The sequence below is a fragment of the Amblyomma americanum genome, chromosome 1, assembly GCF_052857255.1.
Source record: "Amblyomma americanum isolate KBUSLIRL-KWMA chromosome 1, ASM5285725v1, whole genome shotgun sequence".
Classification (NCBI taxonomy): domain Eukaryota; kingdom Metazoa; phylum Arthropoda; class Arachnida; order Ixodida; family Ixodidae; genus Amblyomma; species Amblyomma americanum.
The window spans coordinates 156,270,971-156,284,634 of NC_135497.1; the positions used below are offsets into that span (position 1 = coordinate 156,270,971).

A 13,664-nucleotide genomic window follows, 5' to 3' on the forward strand; every position below is an offset into this window, starting at 1 on the left:
CACGGATACCAAAAGAATAAACCAAATGAATAAACTTATACAATATCAGCAGCACAAGTATACAAAACATACATATAATCAATATTAGTAGGTAAATAGACGATTTAACGCATCAGAAAAATTTTGCGAGGAAAAAACAGATTCCGGTAACGAATTCCAATCTTGCACTGTTCTAGGGAAAAAACTGTATTTAAAACTGTTAGTTTTGGCGAAAAGGGGAGTAAGTGAATGTTCAAGAACGTTCAGAGTCCTTCTCACTAGAGGACGCTTCTCACTAGAGGACGCTCACTAGAGGACGTGCAAGTACAATTGCTGCAGGAAGCTCAGTGGGCAGCTAAGTGAAGTGAGTTCATGGGTGTTTTGAGAGTGACAAAAAATGCCCCGGCAGCGTCGCCCCCTCTGCCCAATGTACATGGTCTTTCATTTCGAGCTTTAACACAGTTTCATGCGGCCGAACGATAAACAGCTAGCACCCGTGGTGCATGGAATATAGGTTGACAATGAATTGCACATTTTGCATTGGGGGCATTGGGCTTTTTTTTCTGCTTTTTAATCAACCCAGAATCAGATCTGGCTCAGCGATCTGGGGGAACTACGCACGCACGCATGCACAAAACCAACCTAATATTAATCAACTCGTGCGCCATTTCGTGGACATACGATACCACTGCATAGTCGCGTTTCTGCTTGGGCCATGAGAGAGCGAAACCTTTATTTCATGATTAATAATGGGTGGTGCCCCGGGGCCCCTTAAGTGGTGGCCACCACCTCCACCCTCTCCACCAACCATTGCTGGCTGGCGCCGGTTAAGTCGATCAGCCGCTCATCCCAGGAGATCAGAGTCCAGTTCATGATAAGAGGGATAGTTTTGGGTTTTCACTACATTGCCACACCATGTGGAAGATGCCGGTGTGTACCCCGCAGTGGGGGCATGAGGGTGGTTCAGGGCTATTTCGGAAGCGGTCAAGAGGAAAGAGCCTGACTGAAGCTGGCGAAAGATGCTAGCCTCATGGTGAGAGAGTGAGGTGGGGGATAGTGTTGGCATCCAAGGTGTAGAGATGCGACATAGGCAAAGGAGGGGAACGGTGGCTTATACAGCAGTGGCAGCTGTTCCCTGGTGGTCTATAGCTCTGCGGCAAGCATATTAGCACGATTATTACTGGTTATACCCGCCTTACCAGGTAGGGGGAAAAAAACTAGCTCGAAAGCTGAGGTGTCCGAGGACTGAAAACGGTTGAGCAAAAAATTTCGGCATGCAGACTGGGAGTCAGTGCAGATGGTAACTGGTGTGTGACAGAAATTATAGTCAGTGAGTGCGCGCGCTTCAAGTTCCGTTGATGTTTGGGGCATAAGCTGAGTGGCCGCGTGACAGAGTTGAAGCTCTAGTGTCTACCGAGGCCCCTTGTCCCAGCTGAAAGCTTGCATCAGTATAGTGTGCAGGTTCAGGCGTTGAAGAGATGTTTAAAGGGCGGCGACAGTGTAGCTGCATGGCATCCAGTAGCAGGTGTTGCATGGCTGAGTGTTTGCAGGATGTAGATGCCCTGGGGTATGGAGCGCAAGCGTTCAATCTGGGCCATTCCGTGAGCTGAGATCAATTCGTCATGAGCGGCGGCGACGACTGCCTGACGTGCTTGAGCGCGGTTCACTCACCGAGACCAGAACGGAGAGCGGGGATCCAGCACTCTTGAACTTCGCAGGCTGGTTTAGGAAACTGTGCTCTACGCAGTGAAAGCAAGACTTTGAAAGCGCCGCCCCGAAACACGTTACGATGATGCCTCTTTTTTACAAGTTTCAAATAACCTGACCTGTGGTCGACTACTTCGGGTTTAGCGGATGTTGGACTGTACCTTGGATTCCTTGTCACACTCAAAACGCCCGTACAAGTATTTGGCTGCACATTACGCTTCGTGCATCGACTGTACTACTCTGGACCTAAACAGAACGACGATGTTATTCAGGCACCGCGATCAGGTGACGTGTGAGCTAGCTGAGGCCTTTTACATCGGAAAATGTGCGGACACGTGTGTGAGCCAACCTATACTCTCTGGCTGCATGAGAGAGGAGTTTGCTTATCATTTATTTATCCATTGGGTACTAGGGGCCAAGGGCCCAAGCGGGAGGGGCATACGAAACATACATGACAATAAAAATGCAGAAAAGGATAGGAAACGAAGGGAGGTGAATATGCACTTATGAAATTCTAAAATGAAAAAATGTGAACATGCTCATGATGCAATTCAAGCGGTGATACAAAAAACAACTTCCACAATAACTCATAGAGATCTCAACATCCATGAAGCAATTACAGAGGACTTTCTGAGGAGTCGAGCGATTCAAAACACCTAAAGTAATTTATTCCATTCTGCTCTAGTCCAGAGAAAGAGAGAAAATTTGAATAAGTTCGCCTCAGCAAAATGTAACGTTAGCAAGAGGTAATGGGCATGGCAGATCTGGCACGTTGTTAGAGGAGCTAGGTGCGGGTTAACGAAGTTTGCGGTTGAGTAATGAATATAAAATTTCAGATGCAGAACTTAGGTATGGACTGCCAGGGTTTGGCACCATTTGCTTGCATCAATTCTGGGAGAATCAGTGCGACCATACTTAGAATAGATGAAGCGAACTCCCCTTCATTTAAAATTTTTTTTCAAGAGCATCTATATCAGTCTTAGTATACGGGTCCCAAATGTCGCATGGATATTATAGTTTAGATCTAATTAAGAATGTACAGGGTGCGTCCTGAAAATAAAAAGGCTGAGTGTGAAAAAACACTTCATTTGACAAAATCTGTCGGTGCACCTAGTGTGTTTCAAAACAAAAACCTTGGTCACAGCGAGCCCGGCGAGTTTCCTACTGTTTGTAGGCTTCTTGAAAGTTCTTTTATGGAATCTCATTGAGCACCTTCGTTGCGACGCCTTTCACCGTGTCATATCGGTGCCCTTTCAACGCACGTTTCATGCTCGGAAACAGGGAGACGTCACAAGGGGAGAGGTCGGGGCTGTAGGGTGGATGGGGGAGCCTCGTTGTGCCTTGTACATTCTACTCTTCAACATTGAACGGCCTATGCGACGGAGTGTTGTCGTGGTGCAAAACTCATGAGGTCGCAATCTCTCAATGCACGCGCAGTCTGTGTCTCTAGAGGACGTCCACGTCGAAACTTGAATTCACCGTCATCCCGGAGAGGGAAAAAATTCATATGGGCGATTCCCATGCAGTCATTGAACACGATTTATACATCCATTCCTTCCTCGGACGGTAGATTCACTGGCCTGCCACTCTAAGCTTTGTCTTTTTGCTTCTGGGTCATATTGAAACATCCAAGCTTCATCTCCAGTTATAAATTGCATTAAACTGCTTTGATCATTGTTGAATTGTTGCAGCAATTCCGCAGAAACAGTCATTCAGGCCTCCATTTGCACACCTAGCGCATTTGCAAACTTTCAGTGACAGTCTCATGAACTTTCATTTTTAGAATAGTGTACCTAAATCTTCTGCAATCAAACTGACATTCAAATGTCGATCAATGCCCACTAAATCACGCACACAATCAATATTAGCGTCCTTAAGCGTCGTCTACATGCGCCCGGACTGCTGCTTGTCGTGGATGTCTTCTGGGCCGTCTGTAAAGGTTTTGTGTCATCTGGACACTCGCGGACTGCACATTGAATCATTTCCGTTTACTGTCTTGATGATGTCGAACTTCTCGGTAGGAGACTTTGCCAGTTTAATGCAAACCTTCACTGCCGTAGCGCTGTTCCAATGTTCGCTTCATTGTTCTTGAACGCAGCGACGAAATCTCTCAAGCACGTTCACTCCCTTCGCCAGTTCGAAGCCATCTGAGCTCGTCGCATTGTGAAGCTGAAGGTTCCCCCACTTTCACCCGAAACCGGTTTCTCAATAAAGCGCACATGTGCTCAACACCACGACTCGTCTACTTACTCTCAGGGTGGTGGTATAAATGAACAGGCGGGATTAGCCTTACAGTGGCCTGTCGGCAATTGCTCCGCTTGAGTCACTGATTTAAGTGATTGCGTCTCTGCCACTGTTCCATAAGGGCAGTGTCCTCTAAACACTTCAATGGGGATTGTTACAATAATCGCCGCTCAGTTCGGGACCCTTCTGGGCACACAATGCGCGAGGCGTCGTCCAAGGGAACGTTCAGTCTCTTCAGATTTTTCAGGAGTGTCTCATGCTTGGCACAAAAATGCAGGCACACTAAAACGAATGGTTCGCATCACCCACATCACAGTGTATGTACGCATAGGTTGGCTGGCGCGGTGAATCTTGCGATACAAGAGAGTAGCTCTGTCGCGTGACAAGCGTTGCATAACACAAGGGAGGTGCGTAGGTCGCCGAAGCGCAGAAAAGTGTTGCACCACTAGCTGCCTAGCGAAGTTCTCATCCCTTGGGACAGATGGATAAGACTGGGCTTCTTGAGCAAGAAGGTCTGCCGCCGTGTTACCAGCGACTCCAGTGTTTGATGGTAGCCACTGGAAGAAAACTGTAAATCCTTTCATCTGTAGCATCCTCAGCCAGGTGAGCGCTTAGAGGCAAAATTTATCATCGGGAGTCCCTCATCACAGGCGCTGTAGTGCAGACTTGGAGTCAGAGAGAATGTCGGCTCTCTGAGGTCTGCAGAAAGACAGACATATAAGTGACCTTGCAGTGGCCAATGATTCATCGGAAGTGGATGACACTACTCTTTGCAGCTCCCAGGTCAGGCACTACAAGTGCGGCTGCGCAATTCTCTTCATGCCTGCCCACAGAGCCATCAGTGTAAACTTATAGGTGGCCATCGTAGACGCTGTGCAGCTGTTCAAGAGCCAAGGATCTTACTTCCGCCAGAAGTAGCGATTGTTTTGTGCATAAGCTTGGGATGTTGAGGCGGTGATGAGTGTCAACATAGAACCATGGCGGGTTTGCTGACACCTTTGTCCTGTGGGTGACCAATCCATTGCGCTTAGGGTGTGAAAGGCTGCAGAAAAGTGATTTTGGGGCCTAGATTGTAGTCGACGAAACAAGACCTGACCTGTCCTGGTCTCCCCAAGACGAACGAATTGTAGAAGCAGTTTTTTGGAGGCTTGCAGGCGTAATAGAAGGCAACGAGCTTCATCTAAGACCTTGCTAGAAGAAGCCTGGCTTGGAACTACCAGCTCATTCTTTAGGCCTTTCCTGTTGGTGATCTCGAGGCGCTTATACTGGCTGTGTGATGGCGACAGAAAAGGCAGAGTGTAAAGAATTGTGCTCTTGCCAATAGCTGAGTGAAGCTATTGTTGAAGGACCACTGCCCCGCATCGCTCCTGCCAAACTTTTCTGTATGTTTAGGCTTGGCAGCGAGGAGGAAACAGTGCTGTCCACCGCTCTATTCCACGCCAGACTTAAGTCAGGGATGACGCCCAGGAACCTCGCGTGGCATGCCTGACGAATCTGGGTTCCTTGCATTCGTAGGCCTAAGCGCGTGTAGTGACGTCTTTCGCTAGGTAACAGCACAAATCAGGACTTCTCTGCTGATAGGGAGAGACCTAACGAGGCCAAATGGGTCTGTATTGCAAAAAGAGCCCGCTGCACTATCACCGCTAGGCACTTATTCTGGTAACCGGATACACACATGCAGATGTCGTCAGTGTAAATCGACATTCGCAGCGATGTTCGGTCACATGGTAAGGCGTCCGGCAGAGCTGCTATAGCAATGTTAAACGACAGCAATGAGAGCACATTTCCTCGCCCGAAAGACACGGGTTCGATCCCGGCCGCGGCGGTCGAATTTCGATGGAGGCGAAATTCTAGAGGCCCGTGTACTGTGCGATGTCGGTGCACGTGAAAGAACCCCAGGTGGTCGAAATTTCCGGAGCCCTTCACTATGGCGTCCCTCATAGCCTGAGTCGCTTTGGGACGTTAAACCCTCATAAACTAAACCAAACCAAACATTTCCTTGCAACATTCCTCAGGACAGTGTCCTTATGCTGCTAATTGTCTTTCCAAGATGGACTTGCATCCCACGGTCGCAGAGAAATTTTTGAACTAAGCGTAAAATGCGCCCTGCCGCCTTGATGCGATGTAGCTGAGTGAGAATGGCTTCTGGTAAGACAGTCATAAGCCTTTGACACGTACAGGGATAAGGTAAGAATTGAGAGGCCGTTGCCCTTGTGCTCAGTGTGGCTTACTAAATCCAAAATGCTGTCCTGCGCATTGAGACGGGAACGGAACCCAGTCGTACATGTTGGTAAGAAATGTCTGGTTTTAGCCCACCAGGACAGCTGGTTGTAAATTACTCTCGCCATTAACGTTGAGACGCACAAGTTGAGCGACATCGATCTGTACGAAGAGAGATCCGCTGGGCCTTTCTGGGGTTTCAAAACAGGCACCATACAAGCTGTCAACCAGGCTGTTGGAATGTCTGCTGTTTCCTAAATTTCTCTAAATCTTAGCAGATCATGCAGTCTTTCCTTCGGAAGATTTCAAAGCATTTGATTGGACACGCCACCAGGACCCATTGCGCATCGTCTCCGCAATCCCACAAGGGCAGTCCGTAACTCTTTCATTGTGGTGACAGTCGGGGTCAAGTCCACACAAACAGAACATGATCGTCCTTGAGTGTAAGCATCGGAAAATTCTTCGGCAGTACACGTAAGCCTTCGTTTTAAATGTAACTCCAGGGTATGAAAAGCGTTAGCCTAACGAGATTTTCCCAAGAAGTGGTTCACAGCTGACCAGATTCATGAAATTGGAGTGAATACGCTTAGTTTAGCGCAAAAAAATCCATTGTTCTCTTCTAAGATAGTCGAATTTACCCGATTTAACGTTGTTTTACAAGCCGAATTGCCCTTGCGCTGCATGAGTCGCACTTTGCCCTCCATATCGCAGTGCAGAGGTTTTTCAACTTGAGGGGTGGCACTGGGAAAGATGCAGGCAGGTTAAGCGACACAGTGTCAGCGTCGTGACTCCTTTTCATGTCAGCGAAGATGTCCTCAGCGATTTAAGCTCATGGCTGTATTGATCCCAGTCAGTCATTTGGCCTTCTGTGACCCCTAATGTCCAGCAAACTGCTTAACCCGCACAGTCAAGTCACAAAGTAAGCTTGTGTCGCAGTAAACGGAGTCTGCACAATGTGGAGGAATAGATGTCATTAATATACGAATTCCTCTTTAAGTTGCTTCTTAGCGTCACTCGCAGATCTTTATATTTATTAAAATTAACAAGGAAGTCATGTGCCGGTTTGATTTGAATCCTGCAAATGGCCACTATCCGCCAGCAGATGATTTGTTCGTCGTTTTACCATATATGTATCAGCGGAAAAAGCATTAGGTAACAGCTGCCGCTGTAGTTCAGTGGTTGTGGTGCTCGGCTGCTGACGCGAAAGACGCGAGTTTGATCCCGACTGCAGTGGTCGCGTTTCGAAATGCTAGAGGCCTGTGTACTGTGCGATGTCAGGGCACGTTAAAAGCCCCCAGGTAGTCGAAATTATGGGGAGCCCTCCACTACGGCGTCCCTCATAACCTGAGTCGCCTTGGGGCATTAAACCTCATAAATAATAAACCATAAGGTAACAAAAATGCAATCTATGTACAGAACCGTGAGACTAACGACTAAGTGTTTAACTTAAAAATATGAGGTGCAAGAACAGAGAAATCATCTTCTTCACATGTATTATTATTGCTGATTTGTATCCAGTGCGCTGCACACAATGCTGCCAAAGTACGACCGTGCTGACATCTTATGACGCAATTTCTTTTTCATCACTTCGCGAACATGTTGCTTTCTCCCCGTGCCGTTTATTTACAGTAAGCGCTTGTTTCTTTACTGATGCAAGGTTAGCGTGTATACAGGCACGCCGTGCCGCGACTGTAGTGCCATACAAAAGGGTCCCAGTAACGGCGAAAACCACATGAAATCAACATTCTTCTGAACACAAGCAGCCCACGCAATAAAGCTCATAACAATGCGATTACACAGCGCATCCTACGGCTGCTCTCCCTCAGCCAAACCAGACTGACCAAACGCAGCTGCGGCTGCGCCCGGCCGCTTGAATCTGCGTGGTGTTCGTGGTGGTTGCATTTAGGATGCATATAGTGAAAACGACGCTGCGTTGCTTCACATATATGCACTTATATTATTCAGTGACTAAATCTACCGCCAAGACAAACAGCGGGATAAAAAGTTTATAAGTACTTGGTAATCTGCATCTGGCTGTATTTGGTGCAAATTGGCATTTTTATAATGGTGTGCGTAAGATTTTGGCGAATATGGAAAGCGGTTGGAAGATATATTGTTAGTTGCAAACTCCCCACAATTTTCGCGGACTGCGAGATTGTTGACCGCAAGATACACTTCTCGAACATCAGTATGCTTATTATAGTAAACCTCTTCAAATTGACGGTGCATTTCCATAAAACAATCTTTCTTCACTAATGCCCTTACTTTCTAAAGCCTAAAAAAAAATGTTTTCACGTACACCATGCGTACAGTTCAGATGATGACGCAGCTCATGTCGAGACAAGGAAAAAAAAATTCAGGGGGCACTTTGTTGACCTAAAGTGCGGTGAGGCAAAAGCCTTTAGCGCGGTGTTGCTGCTTGTATCACTGATGTTTTGTTAAGATGGTAATTAAGTACACAGTTGTTTGTGAATCTTAAATGCTGGAGACACTGGAGGGCATTTGGGAGGCATCCGTCTGATTCGACGCCTTTCTGCAAACACTCTCCAGCGTCCTAGACAAGGGGAACTACATATGCGTTGGCAGGAAGCAACGTAGTCGTTAGCACGCTGAGCTGTGGGACAGAAGGATGGTGGTTCGAATCCCATCGTGCACAAAGATTTTTTTTCTTATCGAGTTGAGTGTCACGGACGGATGGACACCGCGAGTATGAGCCATTAAAGGCTATCGCCTTAGGATGCCACATGCCGGGGCAATCTTGGGAAGGATCATGCTTCCACGTGGCTTGAGTTACCTCTATAGTGTAGCACATGGGACAGCACAAGAAGGCAGGTGGGACGAGCGTTATATACCTTTGCTCCTTAGCACGCGTTGCGTGTACCTTTTTGTACTCTCGCGTATGTTGTGCTAAGATTTACGTAATCAGTCTTTAACTATGAGCCAAATAGCTCCAAAGGAAACGGTTCTAAAATACTGTCTCGTGATGTCCAAAACTTTATTGCTCTTGGTGGCTTCTTTTTATTCCTCCTGCACATTGGCAGTATATTCAGAAGACACTCCAGCACTCTGCGTTGTATCAAGTGCACGCATACATTCTTGCTTTGTTGTTTTATTTAATATAATTTTTCTTAGGATTTCATATCTTCCCACATTCTCGAAAGTTTTCTTTGTGGCCGTGTCCAGCGTACTAAACATGTAGCAGGAGCAAGTAAAGCTCAAAAATGCATGCAGCGCTGTTTAGATGCATGTGTGTACGGAGATCGGTGACACAGACGAACTTCGTCTGCTTCCTGTGACTTTAGCGAAAGCTTCGCATCAGCATCTGTAGCATTGGCGTCTGTTCGAATAGCGTGATTTGTGTGGCAAGCATCTGTGTTCTACATCTGTGTTCTTGCTCAAATAGGCGGAAAGTTAGGTAGAAGTATTGGAAACGTGCCTGTGTGAAGCATTTGTGAGGTGCGCATATAATCCTTTAAGAATCATACGTGCATCAAAGTGCAGAAATGCACACGCAGCACAGGCGGAGCCTAGGACAAGTGAAATCTATGAAACGTTATTTGCCAAACAAGCCGTCACTCTTTGCTTTTCGGGCCTTGAAGAGAGATAATTTGCACCTTTGGCCTGTTTTTGCATACCCACTTGTCCATCCTAGTGCATAGGAATGGTATTAACGCCACTTGGTAAACATCAGAAACGGAGAAGCAGGGAAAGACACAAAAGAAGGAGCATTTCGCGGCGAGAAGCAGTACGAATTAAGAAGCGGAGGGCAGGCTGCCTTGCTTCAGACTTCAGGCAGGAGGAGGAAAGCGCGAGCTACTTTCACCCCGACTAATTGAAAAGCCTCCGCTGAACCATCCGTTGTGAACGTAACTGAAGGAGGCATTGGCGCTAGTGTTTGCAGTAAAGAACAATAGTCTAACCGCAAGAAGGTTCTGAAACGGGAAACGGTCTCTCACTCTCTTTTTCACTCTCTATCCCTTTTGAATTTCTGACCCATGTGGCCGTTGAAACCGTTACGGATTCTTTGCGTGTGTTTCGCGAACTCCGTCAGCCGCGTGTTATCTTGGGGGCTGTCGCCTGCTTTGCGGCGCCGGTCACACTTTGGCATCGAGTTTCTTCATGTGGTAGTGATGTTGGTGCTGCGACAACTACGGTGGTTTTTTGTTTTGTGCTCGTGACCTTCGAAATTGCGAACAGTGCAGCGAGACCCGCACGGATACGATGGGAACCGCTACCTGCGTTCGCTTTCTCGGGAGCCACCGCTCATTTCGGTGCTGTAGATCATGAACAGTGATTTAGTAACTGCTGTCAACGAATCAGTCATTGGGCTCGATTTGCGGTGGTCTGCACATCATGGCAACCGATTATGTAACTGTATTCGTTTTATTGGTGTCGCATATATCAACATGGAGAGTGAAGGCCATTGCGTGACGGTGGTTTGCTTTCACACGTTTACGTAATTACTAAACAGTCTTTTTTTAATTGTCTATTATTGTAAGGTACATATCATGCATGCATTAAATTGTGCACACTCACTGTGCACAGACTGATCCTTTTATATTGCGTGAAAGTTATGCAGGAATGATCTCATATGTATTGCGTGAGTGATGCACGAAATGATTTACTGAAAATCTCAGTTGCGCTGTTTGAGATAAACTTAACACCTCTGGTGCGTCGACACACATTATCTGTATTGTACAGAATGCTGTAACGTAGACATATAGTGTATTTTGAGAAATATCTCCTTTTGACTGAAAGTAACGGGAAGGATATGTGTCAATAAAGGCATGAAAAATGTTCTCTGTTCTCCATACATTGGCCCATCGCTGTGGTTACCATTTTTGACCAGCAGCGCAATCAATTTCAACCTGCCACAACAGCAAAGAGAGGGTGTAGAAAACACAAGTAAAGTGCGGTGCGCCGCCGCATGCGGCAGGCGGACAATGATAACATCCACCAATCTGCCCTAGCGGTGCCGTGTGAACACCCCCCGCGCCCCGCTTGTTTCAGTTGTCCGTTGTCATGGAGATAACTCATATACCAAATGCAATGAACGTAACTGAAGGACGAGTTGGCGCTACCGTCAACACGGGAGCATGGGCGCCGCCATATTTGGTCACGTGACCATTCCGCCATCACCGGCCTTCGGGCCTTCTCGTTTCGACGGCTGCCGACGCGCTGGTGCCCGGCTATAAGGCACTTTTCTGGCTCTTGCTATGGATAACGAGCTGTCGGATGGCGCGAGAACTTCGTGTGAGTGCGCATAGAACGTGTTGGTACCGGAAAATGTTTGGCTCAACCAGCTCATTTACTCCTCCCCTTCAGACTGCCCGCATTGGCTCAAATTTGTGAACAAACCGCGGTTAGCTACCCGCGCATTCATATTCATTCAGTCAATTAATCGTCTAACGCTATTTGTGGATTGCATAACTTGTTTAACTGCAGATTAAAAGCAGGACAAAATCTAAAAGCTTGCTTTTTAGAGCTCCATATTTTTGCCGAATGGGGTAATGTGTGTTCACAGCTATTAAGAACGTTCATTGCTCAGCATTGTACACGCGACTTACAACCAAACATACGTGTGTATCTGATCGCCGGCTGATTACCCAGATATTTACTTTATCATCTGTTAGTATTCCAGCTTCCAAAGGAAGAATGTGGATACTTTTCAAGGGCCTCTTCAGAAGCTCGGCGACATTCGGCTGTGCTCTTTCTAAGTAAAACAAAACTCCTCGGAGTTCAGCACCGGCAGATGTAACCAGCCGGAATAGCTGAAATGTACGAAGTCCTGTCGTGATAAATTTCACCGCTGTCCCGTGCATTAGCTTACTTCTGCAGACCTTTGCATCAGGTGAGAGAATTGTAGACGACGCGTGTCCTGCAAGTTTGATAACGCATCCCAGCAAGCAAAGCATTCCGCGGAGTGTTTAATAAGGTGCCATTGCAGGTGACGCGCCATCTTTCTATGCTTCTCTTTTCCCCCGGTGTTGCTGCTTGTGCGGAAAATGCACCCGTCCAAATGCTTCAAACAAGAAGTGTTCTGGGGCTAAATCGCAGTGTTGCCAGAACAAAAAAAAAGTTAGCCGAAACCGTTTATAGCAGTGACAAAGCTTCCACGCCCATGCGACCTATAACCTTTCCTTAACGTCACAGTCGCCGTTCAGCTGTTGAAACCGAAACAGCGTGAGAAAGAAATTCGATTATAAATTATTTAGCGGTCGTAGGAGAATACCCTATGGTAATACTTGTATAATAATACCTTACGCTTCATTACAAAGAAGAAGAGACGCACCCAAAAGTTAGGTGTCTATACTCCTTTAATTGTAAAATATTACATCCAGTTTATATCAACTAGGTTCCTATTAATCTACGACTGTTAGCAGTTTTTAAAAATTGCCTTTTTGAGTTAGAAGAGCGCTAGAGCGAAGACGTGTGTAACTAGCAGGCTGGTTAACTAATATTAAACAGTAAAATTTTTAACTTGTGGTTAGCTACCTCATATATTGAGAGATTTGTAGCCCACCACAAGTAATACCCGTATCAGTTTTTATATTTTTGAAATTATCGTCCTCGTTGCCACTGCAGCGCAAGGAATTTTCTCTTCGATGAAATCGAAACCACGGAGCTGGAGAGAGCGCTAGCTGTGCCCTACGAATGCCTGTCACGCAACGGCGTGCCTGTCACGTGATCTCTGCCCGCTCGCCATGGAGGAAGGTTTGGCTTGATTTATGGGGGTTTAACGTCCCAAAGCCGTGGAGGAAGGAAAGAACTCGGGAGAGGCGGTTACGTCACATTTTTTGAAGCCGCTCACCCCTGCCCCCCCTACTTGGCCACCATCTCAGTGCACTTGCGCATGCACAGCAGACAATGTAGCAGACGCCGCCGCTACGCCTAGCGTTGCCATTGGTTGCACCATCGGCCAAAGACTCTTAGTAGTCCTTGCGAAGGTTCGTGACTTCCAGCATACTTTTTGGCGTCCAGCTCGGATAGCGAGGGCACCATGAGAAGGGGCCTCTCCTGAGGTTTCCTTCCTCCATGCCGCTCGCCATTCTGCCCTGGCCGTTGCGAAAAGAGCACGTGACATCTGCGCCGCTGTCTGATGCACCGCCGCCCAGCTTAGGGTAGTGTCAGCCTTTGTTGCACCATTTTCCACTGCACTCTGCAAAGTACATTGTGCCAGTGCAGAATTGCCATGGTAACCGCGCCAGGTGGTTTCTAAACCTCAGTTGCACACTCAGGCTGAGTCGCGTTTAGTGGAAGAGATCAAATGTTATGGAAAAAGGAGAGGCACAGTAAATGTCATGCGAAGCGCAAACTGAGCTCTCGGGCACTCAAGCTCGGCCGCGCTTAGGGAGCACTCCTTGTTTCCACAGTGGTTCGCGAAGCAATTGCTAAGGGCATGCCACTGAAAATCTAGTATGGCTGCCCAAGAAATTATCAAGCATCCGCGCTAGCCATGTGTCGTGCTGCGCTTGCTATTCACTTGCTCTCTACTTAGCACTGGGATACTACAT

General features: G+C 47.2%; 1 protein-coding gene and 1 long non-coding RNA gene across 10 annotated transcripts in view; one reads left to right on the forward strand and one right to left on the reverse strand.

Moving 5' to 3' along the window:
• The window catches only part of LOC144114010 (uncharacterized), a 54,556-nt gene that overhangs the window by 35,563 nt on the left and 5,329 nt on the right, over positions 1-13,664 (reverse strand). The window contains exon 3 of one of the 3 annotated variants that reach the window (XR_013310934.1): positions 13,194-13,309. The exons of the other annotated variants lie outside the window; for them this stretch is intronic. This is a non-coding gene — a long non-coding RNA (uncharacterized LOC144114010). Of the gene's footprint in view, positions 1-13,193; positions 13,310-13,664 lie in introns of those variants that run through there. 3 annotated transcript variants of the gene reach the window in all.
• Positions 1-13,664, forward strand: part of CYLD (ubiquitin carboxyl-terminal hydrolase CYLD) — a 134,443-nt gene that overhangs the window by 32,706 nt on the left and 88,073 nt on the right. The gene's annotated exons all lie outside the window — the stretch shown is intronic.